General features: G+C 44.8%; 1 pseudogene; it reads right to left on the bottom strand.

Moving 5' to 3' along the window:
* The window catches only part of LOC135510863 (cytoplasmic polyadenylation element-binding protein 3-like), a 60,017-nt pseudogene that overhangs the window by 14,493 nt on the left and 27,186 nt on the right, over positions 1-18,338 (bottom strand).

Below are 18,338 nucleotides of genomic sequence, written 5' to 3'. Positions count from 1 at the left end.
ATCCAACAACAGCGTAGATAAGCTCCCGGCATCCAGGCTCTGACACAGACACATTATCCTAAAAGCAGCCACTCGAAAACCCCCAAAGGAGCCCCCTCCTTTCCTCCCTCGTTCCGCTCTACCTCCGTATGGAGCGGACAGAAATAGCTTCAGCACCGTTTGGAGCTCGTCTCCAATGGTGACGCCCGGGACTACAGGCCAGAGCTCATGGAGCAGGTGTGAGCAGCACCGCAGTCATGGTGAGCTCATCGGTTGGTGACATCATCCGGCAGCCAGACAGACAGTCCCCATTCTCTCATCCTGCCTAAGCCCAACACTATCACCATTGGACAAAGGTACTAGGAAGTTTGAACTGACCTCAGGCCTGTTCATCAGGGATAACTGCCTGTCTGGACCCAGGCTTGCAACTGATCCCAGTTTAGATCCGAGATGGACCCTGCTCAGGCCTGGGAGCCACAACATGATTCATCCTAATCTCCCAAACCAAAAACTATTACATAATTGTACAGAGACACATAACTGCTCATTTTAATGTGACACAGGATTGAAGAAGTGACTACCAAGTTCCATTAGGTCAGCGTGGAACCATTTTTAACATGGGGAGAGATTGATGACTGCTTAATGGGAATCCCACATCTGAGAAACAGCCATTACAGCCTGTGAAAGGATAGGACACACACACATGCGCAGACACACACACAGTCGTAAGGTTGTGCACTCGCACTCCAGCTAAGAACTTGGCTTTAAGGGCGACTGTCCAAGCTCTTTATTAAAAAACATAGGTGGCCCAACACTACAACACCAACAAATGTGGGAAATTACAGCAAGCGGAGGTGGTTTCCTTGTGGTGTACCAAGTCTTCCCTCCCTCCCTTACAAGGAATTCTCTGACTTTCAAACTCATTCGCCTAAAAGGATGCTGCATTTTCCCCTCGTGAGATTAGGAATACTAGAGAGCTCCGAGCTGAGGCCTATTGAAAATAAAGTTGAACACCCCGCCCCCAAAAAAAGGAAAATCCAAAATGAGCGCGGGAAGAAACGGGCAATTTTCACAGCTTCCCCAGATGCAGCGTATTACCATATGCCTGAGGAATGTCAGCCATTTCCAACCCTCTGCTTTAATAGTTTCCTTAATGACACATTGAAGTGTGTGGAGGGGCGGGCGGAGTGAAGTGATACAGGGGCCTGGAAGGAAGGGCCCTCTCCACTATGGTTACCTGTCCAAATGAAACCCAAGAGGGCCGGTGGCCAGGGGCAGGAGAAAGCCTTTGCACTCTCCCGGTATTGGCAAAAAAACTCTCTCCCTCCTCTGGTCTGAGTGCTCTGGGCCCTTCAGGAGCCTGTAGTGAGACACCACAGAGTGTGTGTGTGTGTGTGTGTGTGTGTGTGTGTTTTTCTATCCCTGAAATAGCAGCAGGGGGCCATATAAATAAATAGACGCCTTAACTCGAGACCTGGGTGATCCTTGAATTCTGGGTATCGTAAACCTTCCCACACAACCAATGCCTTAGCAGCGCAGCATGCTCTCTGAGACAATGACTGAACAATACCATTTGTTACTGTGGACTTGTAAAGGAATTGTTGATTGGTGAACGTCGTTGGTTAATAATCCTATGTCAGGAGGAGGTCTTCCACAAACATTCCTATATTTCTTCATTGAAAAAAAGGTTATTTTACAGACCGGTGTGAACAAACTGTTCTTACCTTTAGGCGGAAAGTAGGACTTGCTCTCGGCTTTGTGGGGCCAATCCACAACCAGGTGTCCATAGCGACGGAAGCTGTTGGTGATCTCATCTGTTGAAATATTTTTTTTTAATGAAATTACCATGGTCATGGAGCAATTTCCCATGGAAACTACACAGAAGAAAAATGTTAACGCAATGTAAAGTGTTGGTCGCATGTTTCATGAGCTGAAATAAAAGATCACAGAAATGTTCCATACGCTCAAAAAGCATATTTCTCTCAAATTGTGTGCACAAATTTCTTTACATCCCTATTAGTGAGCATTTCTCCTTTGCCAAGAGAATCCATCCACCTGACAGGTGTGGCACATCAACAAGCTGATTAAACAGCATGATCATTACACAGATGCAACTTGTGCTGGGGGCAATAGAAGTCCACTCTAAAATGTGCAGTTGTGTCACACAACACAGTACCAAAGATGTCACAAGTGTTGAGGGAGGGTGCAATGGGCATGCTGACTGCAGGAATGTTCACCAGAGTTGTTGGCAGAGAATTTAATAAACATTTCTCTACCATACGGCACCTCTAGTGTTTTTTTCTGGAGGATGTGGCAGTACGTCCAACAGGCCTCACAACTCTCTGTGAACAGAGTGGTGGTGGGGTTATGGTATGGGCAGGCATAACCTATGGCCAACGAACACAATTCCATTTTAATCAATGGTAATTCAAATGCACAGAAATACTGTGACGAGATTCTAAGGTCCAATCGGAGGCCAATTTCTTTTAAAGTATATGTGACCAACAGACGCATAGCTGTATTCCTAGTCATGAAATCCATAGATTAGGGCCGAATTAATTCATTTAATCTGACTGATTTGCTCATATGAACTGTAACGCAGTAAAATCTTTGAAATAGTTGCATGTTGCTCTTATATATATGTTCTGTATATTTGTCCACATGATGCGCAATTGCATGTCAAGCAAGCCATCAAAAAGTCAGTTAAGAACTTATTTACAATGACCTACTCTGGCCAAACATGGACAAGGCTGAGCCAATTGTGCGCCGCCCTATGGGACTCCCAATCACGGCCGGATGTGATACAGCCTGGATTCAAACCAGGGACTGTAGTGACGCCTCTTGCACCGAGACGTAGTTCCTTAGACCGCTGCGCCACTCGGGAGCCCTATTAAACCCTCGTATTGTGGCAACTCATGAATATTCCAAGAGGCCATGGGCACGCATTGTTCACTAATTCTCTGTGCATTTTTTGGGGCGCGTTTCGTGTTCTGTGTTTGTGCGCGTGTTTACTCACGTGCACGTCTGAGCCACATTGAGCCGTGTCACCATTCCAGATTCCCAATGTCCTGCTATGCCCTCAAGCCCTGCTCACACTCTGTGAGATAACACACTATCAGATCTGCTGCCAGACTGACTGCCAGCTCACTGCCACAAACCCACAGAGCATAACCAGTCAGTCCACAGGCCCAGAGAACCAGCTCCATGACTGATAGACAGCATACAGACTGACAAAACCAGCCCTTTAGGGTGGAAGGGAAAGGGGATACCTAGTCAGTTGCACAACTTAATTCATTTAACTGAAATGGGTCTTCTGTATTTAAACTCTCCGAATCAGAAAGGTGCTGCCGTAAATCAACATCCTCGTCATCGGTGTCCAGGGAGAAGTTGTTCTTAGGGGTGCCTTGCTCAAGGGCAGAACGGCAGATTTGTCCACCTTGCCGGCTCGGGGATTTGAACCAGTGACGTTTCGATTACTGATCCAATGCTCTTAACCGCTAGGCTACCTGCCACACATTTAGCCCACTGAACCAGCAGACCACCAAAATACATCTGTAGACCCTCATCTGGCTTGTAAATCCTCCTCCTCCTTACCATCCTAGCCTGCACGAAACCCCTAAACGTATTAATCACATGCCATGCAGCTCATGGGCATTCTATAAGGAAATATAGTGAATGTACAGTAAGGTGCTAGCCTGGTCCAAGACCTATTTGTGCTGTCTTGCCAACTTCTATGGCTGTTGCCACGGCAAACACTGACAATGACCATAGGAGATGGCAAGACAAAACAAAACAGATTTGGGACACAGGCTCGTGCCACTGCCATCTGTCTGTACCTTCATCTATGTCAGGGGGCAGGCCTCCAACAAACACCTTCCTGGAGTAGCGCTCCATCCTCTCTTCGTTCTGACAGCGCGTGGGCGAGTTCAACCCCGGGGTCAGAGAGGGGTCACCGTGACCGTCGTCCAGGAAACCGTCCTCAAAGGGAAAGAGCGAAGAGCGACCTGGAAAGAGAGAGGGGGGAGCAAGAGAGAGGGCCGGGGGGATTGAGAGGGAGAGAGAGAACAAGCAAGGATAACAGGGAGAAGAGCGAGGGAGAAGAAAGGGGCACAGAACAGAAGAGAAGACAGGGAGGATATGAAAGAGAGAGAGAGAGAGAGAGAGAGAGAGAGAGAGAGAGATGGTGTTATTATAACTGGTAACAATAGCAGTCTCCTTACAGAGGAAGGTCAAATCACCATCATGCTGCTGCATTTGTCAAACATTGTGGCTTTAAAAAAACAGCAACATTTTGTCAATGCGGCCAATCCAGCATCTCTGTCACACCCACCATTTAAGTCCCATTTTGACCCCCAAAAAAAACAGAGTCCTTCAGAGCCTTGTTCCTGCAGGCAATAGGAACAAGGGGTGGACTATTTGCCACAGCAGTAGATTACCTCTTCCAGGTGAGAGCAAAAAGGACTGTGTACTGACTGAATGGAGCTGCATGTATCTAAGATCTGGAGGTAGACCAGGTTAGAGGCCTCTGTTAGGCGTAGGCTACTGTACAAATATGTTTTACTTCCCACGCTAACAGGCACACAGGTATAGACAAATACAGGATGACTGACAAAGATAATAACTGTCAGATTTGATCGCTGAGTCATAAGCGCCATCTACAAGTGGACTAATGAACTGCCAATAGCCAGATTTAAAACTCCTATAATTCTTAGATTCAATGCATGCATTGAAACAACAAAGTTTCAAATGTTACCAGGGTTTTCCTCAGTGAGAAAATAGAAATTAGTTGAACACTCCAAATCAGAGAAGAGCATGTCTGCAGCACCCATTCCTTCTATTCAGGACATAAATCGTTTGAGTCAGTGTACTTCAATGTTTTTATGATACCTTGTAAAAAACATGTATTTTTAAAACAGCTCCAAATGGACTTGGTTCTATACATTTGAATTCATTAATAATACACAAGTAGTAGCCAATACAGATGCCTATACCATATAAAATCAGGCTTAGCACAACAACTCAGAATACTAGAGAGAAAACAGGTTTTGGATACAAAATTCGGAAGTACAGTGCATTCAGTAAGAATTCAGACCCCTTCCCCACATTTTGTTAGGTTACAGCCGCATTCTAAAATAGATTACTTTAAAAAAAAATATATATTATCCTCAATCGCCCAAAATGACAATTTCTGGCAAATGTATTCAAAAATTATAATAATAAATATCTTAATTACATAAGTATTCAGACACTTTGCTATGAGACTCAAAATTGAGCTCAGGTGCATCCTGTTTCCATGGATCATCCTTGAGATGTTTCTACAACTTGATTGGAGTCCACCTGTGGTAAATTCATTGGTTGGACATGATTTGTAAAGGCACACACACCTGTCGATATAAGGTCCGACAGTTGACAGCGTATGTAAGAGCAAAAACCAAGTCATGAGTTTGAAGGAACTGTCCATAGAGCTCCGGGACAGGATTGTGTCGAGACACAGATCTGGGGAAGGGTATAAAAAAAATGTCTGCAGCATTGAAATTCCGCAAGAACACAGTGGCCTCCCTCATTCTTAAATGGAAGAAGCTTGGAACCACGGATCAATCGGGGGAGAAGGGCCTTGGTCAGAGAGGTCACTCTGACAGAGCTCCAGAGTTCCACTGTGGAGATAGGATAACCTTCCAGAAAGACAACCATCTCTGCAGCACTCTACCAATCAGGCCTTTATGTTAGAGATGGAAGCCACTCAGTAAAAGGCACAAGACAGCTCACTTAGAGTTTGCAAAAGGCACCTAAAGGACTCTCAGACCATGAGAAACCAGATTCTCATCAGGTCTGGAGGAAACCTGGCACCATCCCTACAGTGAAGCATGGTGGTGGCAAAATCATGCTGTGGGGATGTTTTTCAGCAGCAGGGACTGGGAGACAAGTCAGGATCGAAGGAAAGATGAACGGAGCAAAGTACAGAGAGATTCTTGATGAAAACCTGCTCCAGAGCGCTCAGGACCTCAAACTGGGGCGACGGTTCACCTTCCAACAGGACAACAACCCTAATCACACAGCCAAGGCAATGCAGGAGTGGCTACGGGACAAGTCTCTGAATGTCCATGAGCGGCCCAGCCAGAGCCCGGACTTGAACCCAATCAATCATCTCTGGAGAGACCTGAAAATATCTGTGCAGCGATGCTCCCCGTCCAATTTTGACAGTGAGGCTGTAATCGCTGACGAAGGTGCTTCAACAAAGTACTGAGTAAAGGGTCTGAATACTTATGTAAATGTGATTTTTTCTTAAATACATATGCTAAAATATATAAAAACCTGTTTTTGCTTTGTTTTTACTGTGTGTATATATATTTCTTAATTCATTTTATAATAAGGCTATAACGTAACAAAAAGTGAAAAAGTCAACGAGTCTGAATACTTTCAGAATGTACTGTAATCATCCACCTCTCCCCAACTTCATTAAATGCAATAATGTCAAAAAAAAGTGTGCAAATTAATATGATTTCATCCAATCACGGCACAGACGAAGGCAGATCATGTGACTTCACACTAGAACCCTCAGCCCTGGAAAGAGACACGTCCGTACGGACAGACAAGCAATTGTGCTCGTGCATCCTATTCATTTTGGCAAGCAGAAACACAGTAAAATTCCAAAAGTTACCTCTTCTGCGGCCATAGCTCCTGGCTGCTTGTGAACAGTGGGAGTGGGAGGGAGAGATGGAGGGAGAGAGAGACAGAGTGGTATGGAAAAGAGAGGGACAGAGACATGGGTTTTGTGGGAAGACAACCAGGCAGAACATCACCAAGGCAACAGTGAAACCACAGACGGCCACACCTAATCATCAGCGATGGAGGCAAACGAGGCTTCATTATGGGTTAGCTGGCAGTAACCCACAGGAAACCTGCTACTCCTGGGCTCGACTAGTCTAGAGTAGGATGAGCGATGTTATAATACGCCTTACTACTGAGAAATATTCACCTGCAATAACAGAGCAATGACAATCATATTATGCAGATTATAAAATCAGGCAATAAACACGGACTACTACCTAGCTCACATTTACTTTCCTTTCTGCCCAGCGTCAATATGTATGAATGTGGTTGATAAAGTGACATGCATAGACAGACAGATGTCATGAGTCATAATCATGAACTAGTGAAACAGAGTCTATACAGTGGGACATTTCCACTCCAAGCTGCCCTGTGGATGGAGCCATGGAAGTGCCATCCTGAGTCTCAGGGTCCAGACAGAAAAACTGTTAGAGGATGACTGTCCTACCATGTGATAGGGTTGGCTGGCAGATTTCAATTTAGTGGCCATGCAAAAAAGGTACAGCATACAGAGATAAGCCTTTGTGCCCAGTCTATCCATTTCATTAGATACGGTGTTTGTGGGCTTTCAGAACAAACCTTTGACGTGTTATCTAAGGTTTAGGAAACACAGTAGCAAAAGGACTTACATGAAAGCCCACAACAAATGTGCCATTTGGTGTGGGTGCGTTTTCACACGTTACATTTAAAAAAAAAAAAACCCTTCCTTGAACGCACCCAACATGCCTGAATAGGAGCCTTGCTGTGGCTGAGAAAAAGGCCTACAAGAGGCCAATAGAGTCGATAACGTTAATGCCAGTAGACAGTGAGGAGGGGCTCCTGGTAATACATCCCCAAACAGACCTTACAGTCAAGTGTCACAGAGAACACAGTCTTCTCCTAAAAACCAATATGGGGCTTTCCATTGTGCTGGTGCCCTTTCCCCCCCCCCCCAGCTCTTGACAGAGACATTGTACCCAGACCTTTTCTCTTACTGGGTTTCATTAAAACTCTGGCTCGTCTCACCAGATCACAGTTGTTCAGACCAACGTTCTCCTTTTTAATTCTCCCACTGTCAGGGCCTTAGGAGAGACAAAGGCACCTAGCAACAAGGGGAAAATGGTAGAAGGGTGGAACCCACTGATCTAGTGTAGACTAGTAAGCGCTGTTGGGAAACTGTCAGTCACTGTGGCGAGGGAGAATGAGACGAGGAGGATGGGCGTGAGGGAGGAACGGAAATAAGCACATACTAACACGCGAGTGTCAGAGAGGAGATTTTTGAAGGGATGACTGGAAGATCGTCCGGCCTGAGGAGCGTTGTGTTTGTTATGTCTGCACAGCTTCAGGACACTGTTGTACAGAGGCGAGCAGTTATTACAAATTATCTGCTCGGCCCTTACACTTCTCCTAAGATATCAGTTCATCTTCAACCATAAATCAGTGTTGTAGGCCTTACGGTTCATCCTCCATCTCAGCCACAAAAATCAGTGGAAAATGAGAGAATGTGTCAGACAGATTCTGGGCTACAAGGCTTCATACAGCTGAGACCATGGAGAGACGAAGAGTAGACTAACGTTAACCAGCTTTCCTCACATCTAAAGCAGTGTTGACATTGGAGACTACAGCTGCAAGGGTCAATTATGACAGTTTCCAGGGCTCCGTGCAGATCTGAGATCTGTGCTTAAGTTAAACCCTCCAGAACAGCAGTTTAACATCTATTTGAAATGTGTTTTCCAAAGGACTGATGATGAAAATAACAAGTTGAAGAGAAAACAGACAGCACAGTGTTGTCAAGCTGTGACAGCAGTAAAAGTAGTTACTATAAGCCTTGTTGGAGATCTTCTCCTTTTCCATCCATCATCATTTCCTCTCTTTTCTCACTGCTTCCCCTGCTGGCATCCCCAACCAGGCGAGTGAGGAGAAACCACAGTCGTGTTCCTAAGGCCACGCAACCGAAAACGCTTAAAAACCTTTTGCAATGTTAAACAAAAATGAGCATTTCTTATTGGACAAGTCCATGTAGCCCTCCCCATTTTAGTCAGTTCTCTCTCATTTGGTGCCTAATGATCATGACCCAAGACTCGACTAACACTCCCAGATGTCTTGAGCCGAGCTCCACCAGTCACCATGGACACCCCAATCCGCTCTCCTCTCACTGAAGTTGACAACGCTGAAAGGAAGAGACTTTTGCCAACTCACTGTCTAACTCGGAGGGAAAAGAGAGAGAGTAAAAAACTGGACGAAGGGAGACAAAGTGACACGAATTATGAAAAACAAAATCTCTCTCAGACCAAAGGGGGGGGGTAATCTAGTGTTATTCAGGTCGGATATTTTTAGAACCGGTATTCAGGGGTCGTCGCTGTGGTTTTCCCCCAGCTCCGGGCTGAGAGATAAACCCAGCATGGGAGCTAACACTTGGGATGCGAGGTGGGATTAGCAAGGGAGGGCATCTGTGCCCTGCTGTGTATGGGCACGGGCCCTGTGGCGATCCCTGCCTCAACCCTATGGCATATCCTGAGGCATCCTGCATAGGTGTGTTCATGACGACACTACTTCGGAATAGGTTTCTTATTGCAAGTTTCCATACAACAGAGAAGCAACACTGCCTGTCAAACCCGAATGCCACAGTTAAAGCACAAATACGTACATTCATAATAACATACAGAGGGATTTACAAAGAGAAACGTAGCCTATTGTATGTTCTGAAATACTACTCACTGTTTAATGGCGTAATGTGCTCTGCTCCGGGGTGGTGGAAGTTCAGACCCATGCGTCCTGTAGAAAAACAAGATATTACAGGTTATAACCTGCATGTAGGCCCTACATAAGTGTCTAAAACACAAACCCTCATCACGCTCCACACCAACAACACAAGACGTGGAACTGCTAACGCGAAACAGATTTTTTAATGCAAATGTTCTGAGGGGACAAGATGTCGCATACAACATGTTATATTTTACGTACGTTATACTGTCGACATAACCGGGCAAAAAGACACCCACGGAAACTAAAATAGTATCATTGAGAAACCAAACCAGGGCAAACGTGTGTGTGATGAACAACAACAAAATGGTGTAGATTAGGCTATGGAAAACAGTCATTCAATACTATCCCTCTCATATGTCGCAGCTCACACACACAAACAATGGACACTCCAATGCAAAGAATTTGACAGAGGATGCATTCTGCTCTAGAGACAACGGGAAAGCATCACAAGGCCTGGCTGTCCGTGTGTTGTGGACATGCCCAGGCATCCTCCACCTCAACACCAGCCAGTGAAAGGACTTCCTGGTACATACCCTAGTACTGTCAAAAGTACCCCTCTATCATTCTGGCTCGATCACTTTCATACACACAAACAAATACTACAGTTTTTTATTTTACCTTAGTTTGCGTCTTCGAGGCCTGGGTAAGGCCCAAATGTCATAAATATTCCAACTTTGATTAAATATTTCTCAATTATGCTTTTAGATATAAAATGGCAAATATGTCACCAATCCTTACTTCAAAAAAAACATTCTATTGATAAAATATAGTGAATATCCTCAAAATTGCGGTATTTTGTTGTCCTGGTTTCATGAGGAATCACTCTAGCAGTCTGTTTCATAGTTAAGTTATGACTCACTGTATCCAAAGACAAATGAGCATCTATCTTTGACACCATTTTGTTGCTCCCAGCTTATAGACAGAAACTAAAACAGGAAACGTCCGTGCATAGGTCTGTTCAACGCTGGTCCGACCAATCTGATTCCACGCTTCAAGATTGCTCCGATCATGTGGACTGGGATATGTTACGGATAGCGTCTAACAACAACATTGATGTATACGCTGATTCTGTGAGCGAGTTTATTAGAAAGTGCATCAATCCCCAACCAGAAACCGTGGATTGATGGCAGCATTAGCGCAAAACTGAATGCACGAACCACTGCTTTTAAATCAGGGCAAGGTGACCGGAAACATGAGTGAATACAAACAGTGTAGCTATTCCCTCCGCAAGGCAATCAAACAAGCTAGGCATCAGCATAGAGACAAAGTAGAGTCGCAATTGAACGGCTCAGACACGAGAAGTATGTGGCAGGGTCTACAGTAATTCACGGACTACAAAAAGAACACCAGCCCCGCCACGGGCCCGATGTCTTGCTCCCAGACAAACTAAACAACTTCTTTGTTCGCTTTGAGGACAATACAGTGCCACCAACATGGTCCGCTACCAAAACCTGCAGGCTCTCCTTTACCGCAGCCAACGTGAGTAAAACATTTAAACGTGTTAACCCTCGCAAGGCTGCCGGCCCAGACGGCATCCCTAGCCGCGTCCTCAGTGCATGCGCAGACCAGCTGGCTGGTGTTTTTACAGACATATTCAATCAATCCCTATCGCAGTCTGCTGTGCCCACCTGCTTCAAGAGGGCCACCATTGTTCCTGTTCCCAAGAAAGCTAAGGCTGTTGCCCCGTAGCACTCACTTCAGTCATCATAAAGTGCTTTGAGAGACTAGTCAAGGATCATATCACCTCCACCCTACCGGACTCCCTAGACCCACTCCAATTTGCTTCCCGCCCCAATAGGTCCACAGACGACGCAATCGCAATCACACTGCCCTAACCCAAGCTCAGTATTTAACTCCATAGTAACCTCCAAACTCGTCATTAAGCCCGAGACCCTGGGTCTCGACCCCGCCCTGTGCAACTGGGTCCTGGGCTTTCTGACAGGACGCCCCCAGGTTGTGGGGGTAGTAAACAACATCTCCACCCCACTGATCCTAAACACTGGAGACCAACAAGGGTGCGTTCTCAGCCTTCTCCTGTACTCCCTGTTCACCCATGACTGCGTGGCCATGCACGCCTCCAACTCAATCATCAAGTATGCAGACGACACTACAGTGGTAGGCTTGATTACCAACAACGATGAGACGGCCTACAGGGAGGTGAGGCCCCTCGGAGTGTGGTGTCAGGAAAATAACCTCACACTCAACGTCAACAAAACAAAGGAGATGATCGTGGACTTCAGGAAACAGCAGAGGGAGCACCCCCTTATCCACATCGATGGGACAGTAGTGGAGAAGGTGGAAAGTTAAGTTCCTCAGCATACACATCACAGACAAACTGAAAATGGTCCACCCACACAGACAACGTGGTGAAAAAGGCGAAACAGCGCCTCTTCAACCTCAGGAGGCTGAAGAAATTTGTCTCATCACCAGAAACACAAACTTTTACAGATGCACAATCGAAAGCATTCTGCTGGGCTGCATCACCGCCTGGTATGGCAACTGCACCGCCCAAAACCGTAAGGCTCTCCAGAGGGTAGTGAGGTCTGCACAACGCATCCCCGGAGGGCAAACTAGCTGCCCTCCAGGACACCTACACCACCCGATGTCACAGGAAGGCCATAAAGATCATCAAGGACAACAACAACCCGAGCCATTGCCTGTTCACCCTGCTATCATCTAGAAGGCGAGGTCAGTACAGGTGCATCAAAGCTGGGACCGAAAGACTGAAAAACAGCTTCTATCTCAAGGCCATCAGACTGTTAAACAGCCATCACTAACATTGAGTGGCTGCTGCCAACATACCGACTCAAATCTCAAGCCACTTTAATAATAAAAAATATGATGTAATAAATGTATCACTAGTCACTTTAAACAATGGCACTTTATGTTTACATACCCTACATTACTCATCTCATATGTATATACTGTACTCTATACCATCTACTGCATCTTGCCTATATCTTTCGGCTATCGCTCATCCCTATATTATATGTACATATTCTTATTTATTGCCTTTACACTTGTGTGTAAAAGGTAGTTGTGAAATTGATAGATTACTTGTTAGATATTACTGCACGGTCGGAACTAGAAGCACAAGCATTTCGCTACACTCGCGTTAACATCTGCTAACCATGTGTATGTGACAAAATAAAATATGATTTGATTTGATTAACCACACAGTGACAGACTTCTCCAGTCCTTCCTTTCTACAACACTAAACTACAGGCTGGATTGCAAACATATGGGCAGCAAAAATGCTACCATGGACAAACAGGGTTCAAGAGTTTGCGTAATGAAAAGATGGTCCAGCAACTCATCCTTGCCTTTAAAATGACAGATATTTCTACATCAATTACTCAACAGAACATGTGCAACTAACTAGTTGGCTCCAACAGGGCAACAAGTTTCGTCACAGTGCTCAAAATCTGCACTTAGCCTCCCAGTATGTTAACACAGCAAGGGTGAATGGCAGGGGCAGACATCTGTTTTACTTAGAGAGACACACACCACACACACACACACACACACACACACACACACACACAGAGAGAGAGAGAGAGAAGGCACAACTGTGCTGTAAGCTGGAATGGCCCCAAACAAGATGAGGTGTAGAAAAGTTTCAAAACTAAGCCGCAGCAGACAGATAAGCATTTCAACAGTTTAGACCAGGGTCAAATTCATTAACGCAGAATGAAGCTAAGGGCGGCAGGTAGCCTAGCATTTAAGAGCGTTGGATCAATAACCAAAGGGTTGCTGGTCCGAATTCCCAAGCCGACGAAGTGAAAAATCTAAAGGCTCTTAACCCTAATTGCTCCTGTAAGTTTCTCAGGATAAGAGCTTCTGGTAAATTACTAAAATGTTCTTATTGGACAACTTCTAGTATAGTCCCTTTCTGTTTCAGTTCGTGTTCTTCCAATTGGTGCTTAATGAATACGACCCAGTCCTCCTCCTAAGCTGGAATCATCAGTGGAACTAGTAGTGAGATTTGGGTGAAAACGAGAGAGAGGGGGAGTGGATAGAAGCCAGTGCAGCTATCGCGTCCTACAGATGAGAGCAGATGTGGATTTCCTCAAGGTTCTCAACGATTCATAATCCAGCACGAGAACAGAGGGGCTTTATATGGCAACACTGCGTGGACACGTATCTATCCCCCCTTCTTGCTCATGTTTTGTTGCTGTGCAAATCATGTGGCTGCTATATCTTGTTTGATTGACATCGATAAAAACACCCCCCCAAAAAAATGTCTAACAAATCTCTCACACACACAGTTGATTGTCACCCTCGCTCTCTCCTACTGCCAATTCCAACTGAATGAGAGTAGTGTGGCCATCTTGAGTGTAGAAATCTTATTGTGACATGCCCGAGGTAGCATGTCATTCTTCAAAAAAGGATTTCAAAAGGATATTCCATAGAAACTAGCCCCATTCCTTCTCAGAAACTGTAAAAAGATATGGAAGATAACATCCATAACTCACCCTGAAAAAAAAAGTATTTTATTCTAATTGATGAGACATGAGCCACACTCAATGTTGACAGCATTACTCGAGTGTTAAGTCACAAAGCCAACACTAAATATATCCAGCCCTCTAGCTCTAGCTGCACTGGGAGGAAAGCCTCCATTTTGCCTATTAAATAGCCTTGGTCCATGGCAGTCCTACCTAAACCAGGGTCGTATTCTTTAGGGCACTACGTAGCAAAGCGTTTTGCAACAGAAAATTAAAATGACAGCTTTTTATTGGACACACATTAGGTAGTCCCCTCCCTGTTGCAGTCCCTTTTTCTTCCATTTCGTGCCTAATAAGTAACACCCAGGCATTCTAGTGGCAACAGAGTGGACAGTTGCTCCTGTAAACCCTAAAATAGCTCTGGGCCATCTGCTTTCCCCAGTTCAGTGGCATGACCTCAGGGCGAGGCCTGGGGTTATTCTCAGACTGTGTGTGTGATCAGTCAGTGGGATGTCATCCGCCTCCTTCAGAACAAAGTCAGTAAGTCCCTCGTCCCCAGGCTTCTGATGAAGTGCAGACTGATACAATTGCAAAACATAGGGATGAGGTGGGGAATACTGGTTAGAGCAGGGGTGTGAAACATATGGATCCGGTGGTTCGAGCCCTGAATGCTGATTGGCTGACAGCCGTGGTATATCAGACCATCATTTTTTAATGCTCTAATTATGTTGGTAACCTGTTTAAAATATCAATAAGGCACCTCGAGGGTTTGTGGTATATGGCCAATATACCAGGGCTAAGGGCTGTATACAAGCACTCCACGTTGCGTCATGCATAAGAACAGCCCTTAGCCGTGGAATAATGGCCATATACCACACCTCTTCGGGCCGTATTTTTTAAATATGCACTACCGGTCAAAGGTTTAAGAACACCTACTGATTCAAGGGTTTTTGTTTACTTTTACAATTTTCTACATTGTAGAATAATAGTGAAGACATCAACACTATGAAATAACACAAATGGAATCATGTAGTAACCAAAAAAAAAAAGTGTTAAACAAATCCAAATATCCACCCTTTGCCTTGATGACAGCTTTGCACACTCTTGGCATTCTCTCAACCAGCTTCATAGTAGTAGTCACCTGGAATGCATTTCAATTAACAGGTGTGCCTTGTTAAAAAGTTAATTTGTGGAATTTTTTTCCTTCTTCATGAGTTTGAGCCAATCAGTTGTGTGGTGACAAGGTAGGGGGGGTATACAGAAGATGTTATTTTACCAAATAGGGCTAGGTCCTTATTATGGCAAGAGCAGCTCAAATATGCAAAGAGAAATGACAGTCCATCATTACTTTAAGACATTTCACAGATTCAAGTGCAGTCTCAAAAACGATCAAGCACTATGATGAAACTGGCTCTCATGAGGACCGCCACAGGAAGGGAAGACCCAGAGTTAAACACAAGTCTCAATGTCAACAGTGAAGAGGCGACTCTGGGATGCTGGCCTTCTAGGCAGAGCTCCGCTGTCCAGTGTCTGTGATCTTTTGACCATCTTAATCTTTTATTAATGCTGGCCAGTCTGAGATATGGCTTTTTCTTTGCAACTCTGCCTAGAAGGCCAGCATCCCAGAGTTGCCTCTTCACTGTTGACGTTGAGACTGGTGTTTCGCTGGTACTACTTAATGAAGCTGCTAGTTGAGGACTTGTGAGGCATCTGATTCTCCAACTAGACACTAATGTACTCAGAACAAAAATAGACTGACGAGTCTCTGAAGAAAGTGCTTTGTTTCTGGCCATGTTGAGCCTGTAATCAAACCTACAAATGCTGATGCTCCAGATACTAGTCTAAAGGCCAGTTTTATTGTTTATTTAATCAGGACAACAGTTTTCAGCTGTGCTAACTGCAAAAGGGTTTATTAATGATCAATTAGCATTTTAAAGTGATAAACTTGGATTAGCTAACACAACATGCCATTGGAACACAGGAGTGATGGTTGCTGATAAATGGGCCTCTGTACACCTACGTAGATATTCCATTTTAAAAAATCTGCCGTTTCCAGCTACAACAGTCACTTACAACAAAATTGTCAATTTGATGTTATTTTTAAAAATGGACAAAAAAACTGCTTTTCTTTCAAAAACAAGGACATTTCTAAGTGACCACAAACATTTTAACGGTAGTGTGTGTGTGTGTGTGTGTGTGTATATATATATGAATATTTTTTTTCTATTATCTACATCAAAACTATGAAATAACACATTTGGAATCATGCAGTAACCAAAAGTATGTGGACACTTGCGTGTCGAACTTCTGATTCCAAAATCATGGGCATTAATATGGAGTTGCTCCCCCTTTTGCTGCAATTAACACCCCCAACACTTCTGGGAAGGCTTTCCACTAGATGCTGGAAGATTGCTGCAGGGACTTGCTTCCATTCAACCACAAGAGCATTAGTGAGGTCAGTCACTGATGTTCGGCAGTTAGGCCTCGTTGGCATTCGGCGTTTCAATTCATCCCAAAGATGTTGGATGGAGTTGAGGTCAGGGCTCTGTGCAGGCCAGTCAAGTTCTTCCACACCAATTTCAACAAACCATTTCTATATGGACCTCGCTTTGTGCACAGTGGCATTGTCATGCTTAAACAGAAAAGTGCCTTCCCCAAACTGTTGCCACAAAGTTGGAAGCACAGAATCATCTAGAATGTAATTGTATGCTGTAACGTTAAGATTTCCATTCACTGGAACTAAGGGGCCTAGCCCAAACCATGAAAAACAGCCCCAGACTATTATTCCTCTTCCACCAAAATTTACAGTTGGCACTACGCATTGGGGCAGGTAATATTCTCCTGGCATCCGCCAATCCCAGATTTGTCCGTTGGACTGCCAGATGGTGAATCGTGATTCATCACTTCAGAGAATGTGATTCCAGTGGCGGCAAGCTTTACACCACTCCAGCCGACACTTGGCAGTGCGCACGGTGATCTTAGGCTTGTGTGCGGCTGCTCGGCTATGGAAACCCATGTCATGAAGCTCCCGACGAACAGTTCTTGTGCTGACGTCACTTCCAGAGGCAGTTAGGACCTTGGTAGTGAGTGTTGCAACCTAGGACAGATTAGTTTTTCGCGATGCGCGCTTCAACTGTCGCCGGTCCCGTTCTGTGAGCTTGTGTGGCCTACCACTTCACAGCTAAGCCGCTGCTGCTCCTAGAAGTTTCCACTTCACAATAACATCACTTACAGTTGACCGGGACAGCTCCAGCAGGGCAGAAATTTGACAAACTGACTTGTTGGAAAGGTGGCATCCTGTGACAGTGTCACGTTGAAAGTCATTGAGCTCTTCAGTAAGGTCATTCTACTGCCAGTGTTTGTCTATGGAGATTGCATGGCGGTGTGCTCGATTTTATACACTTCAGCAACGGATGTGGCTGAAATATTGCAGAACGTACACATATTAAGCGGTGACCACATACTTTTGTACACACACACACACAAAAAGATAGAGAAATGATAATGGACCTACAGTCATAGTTTCTTGACTGTGTCCAGCTCATTAATAATCACTGAAGAAAAGTGCTAATTTTGATGGCATGAAATTATAACATTTTCAGTGCGTCCCTCTGGACCTCGTTGAAGACCGAATGCTGAGATTTGATACCCCTGGGTTAGAGCAGTATTTCTTAATCCCGGTCCTGTTTTTTTGTTGTTGCCTTAGCACTACACATGTAAATCAATTGATCATCAAGCTTTGATGATTTAAATCAGCTGTAGTGCTAAGGCAAAAACTAAAATGTGCATCCCCAGGACCAAGTATGTATCAAAGAAAAAAAAAGAAAAAAAGAAAACACTGGGTTACAGCACTGGACTGGCTGGAGTACATACAGTACCTGCTGCATACTACTTGGGGAACTGGTCAGAGTAAAAGACTAGTGTCCCCATCTCTCCAATCCACCTCTGATCTATATTAAGACTAGCCCTTAGAAAGGCTAGGTGCGTTTGGTTTAGTCTAAATTGACTGGTTTTCATGGGGCTGCATTCAGAGAAGTGTTGGACAGCATATTATGATCTTAAAGGGTTTAACCTTCCTCTAGATTCCATGCGGTGCTCATCAGCGACTGCCGTACACCTGCAGTTCCCCCGGACTCTGCCGTTGCCACGTTTATTTACTCTCTGTTCCACATTAAATAATGTATTAAAGCTCCTCAATAACTCCCTTTGGAAAAAGCCAAAGCAGCAGTTAATGCCGGAGGAATGGCAATTCAAGGAGGAGGTGTGGAAGTGTTAACCCTGCTGACAAAAACACCTCCAGACGAGAGGACAGTCTCTACTTAGGCTACTGGCAATGACATG

This window comes from Oncorhynchus masou, chromosome 23, assembly GCF_036934945.1.
Source record: "Oncorhynchus masou masou isolate Uvic2021 chromosome 23, UVic_Omas_1.1, whole genome shotgun sequence".
Classification (NCBI taxonomy): Eukaryota; Metazoa; Chordata; class Actinopteri; order Salmoniformes; family Salmonidae; genus Oncorhynchus; species Oncorhynchus masou.
This window is presented reverse-complemented; position numbering and strand designations above follow the sequence as displayed.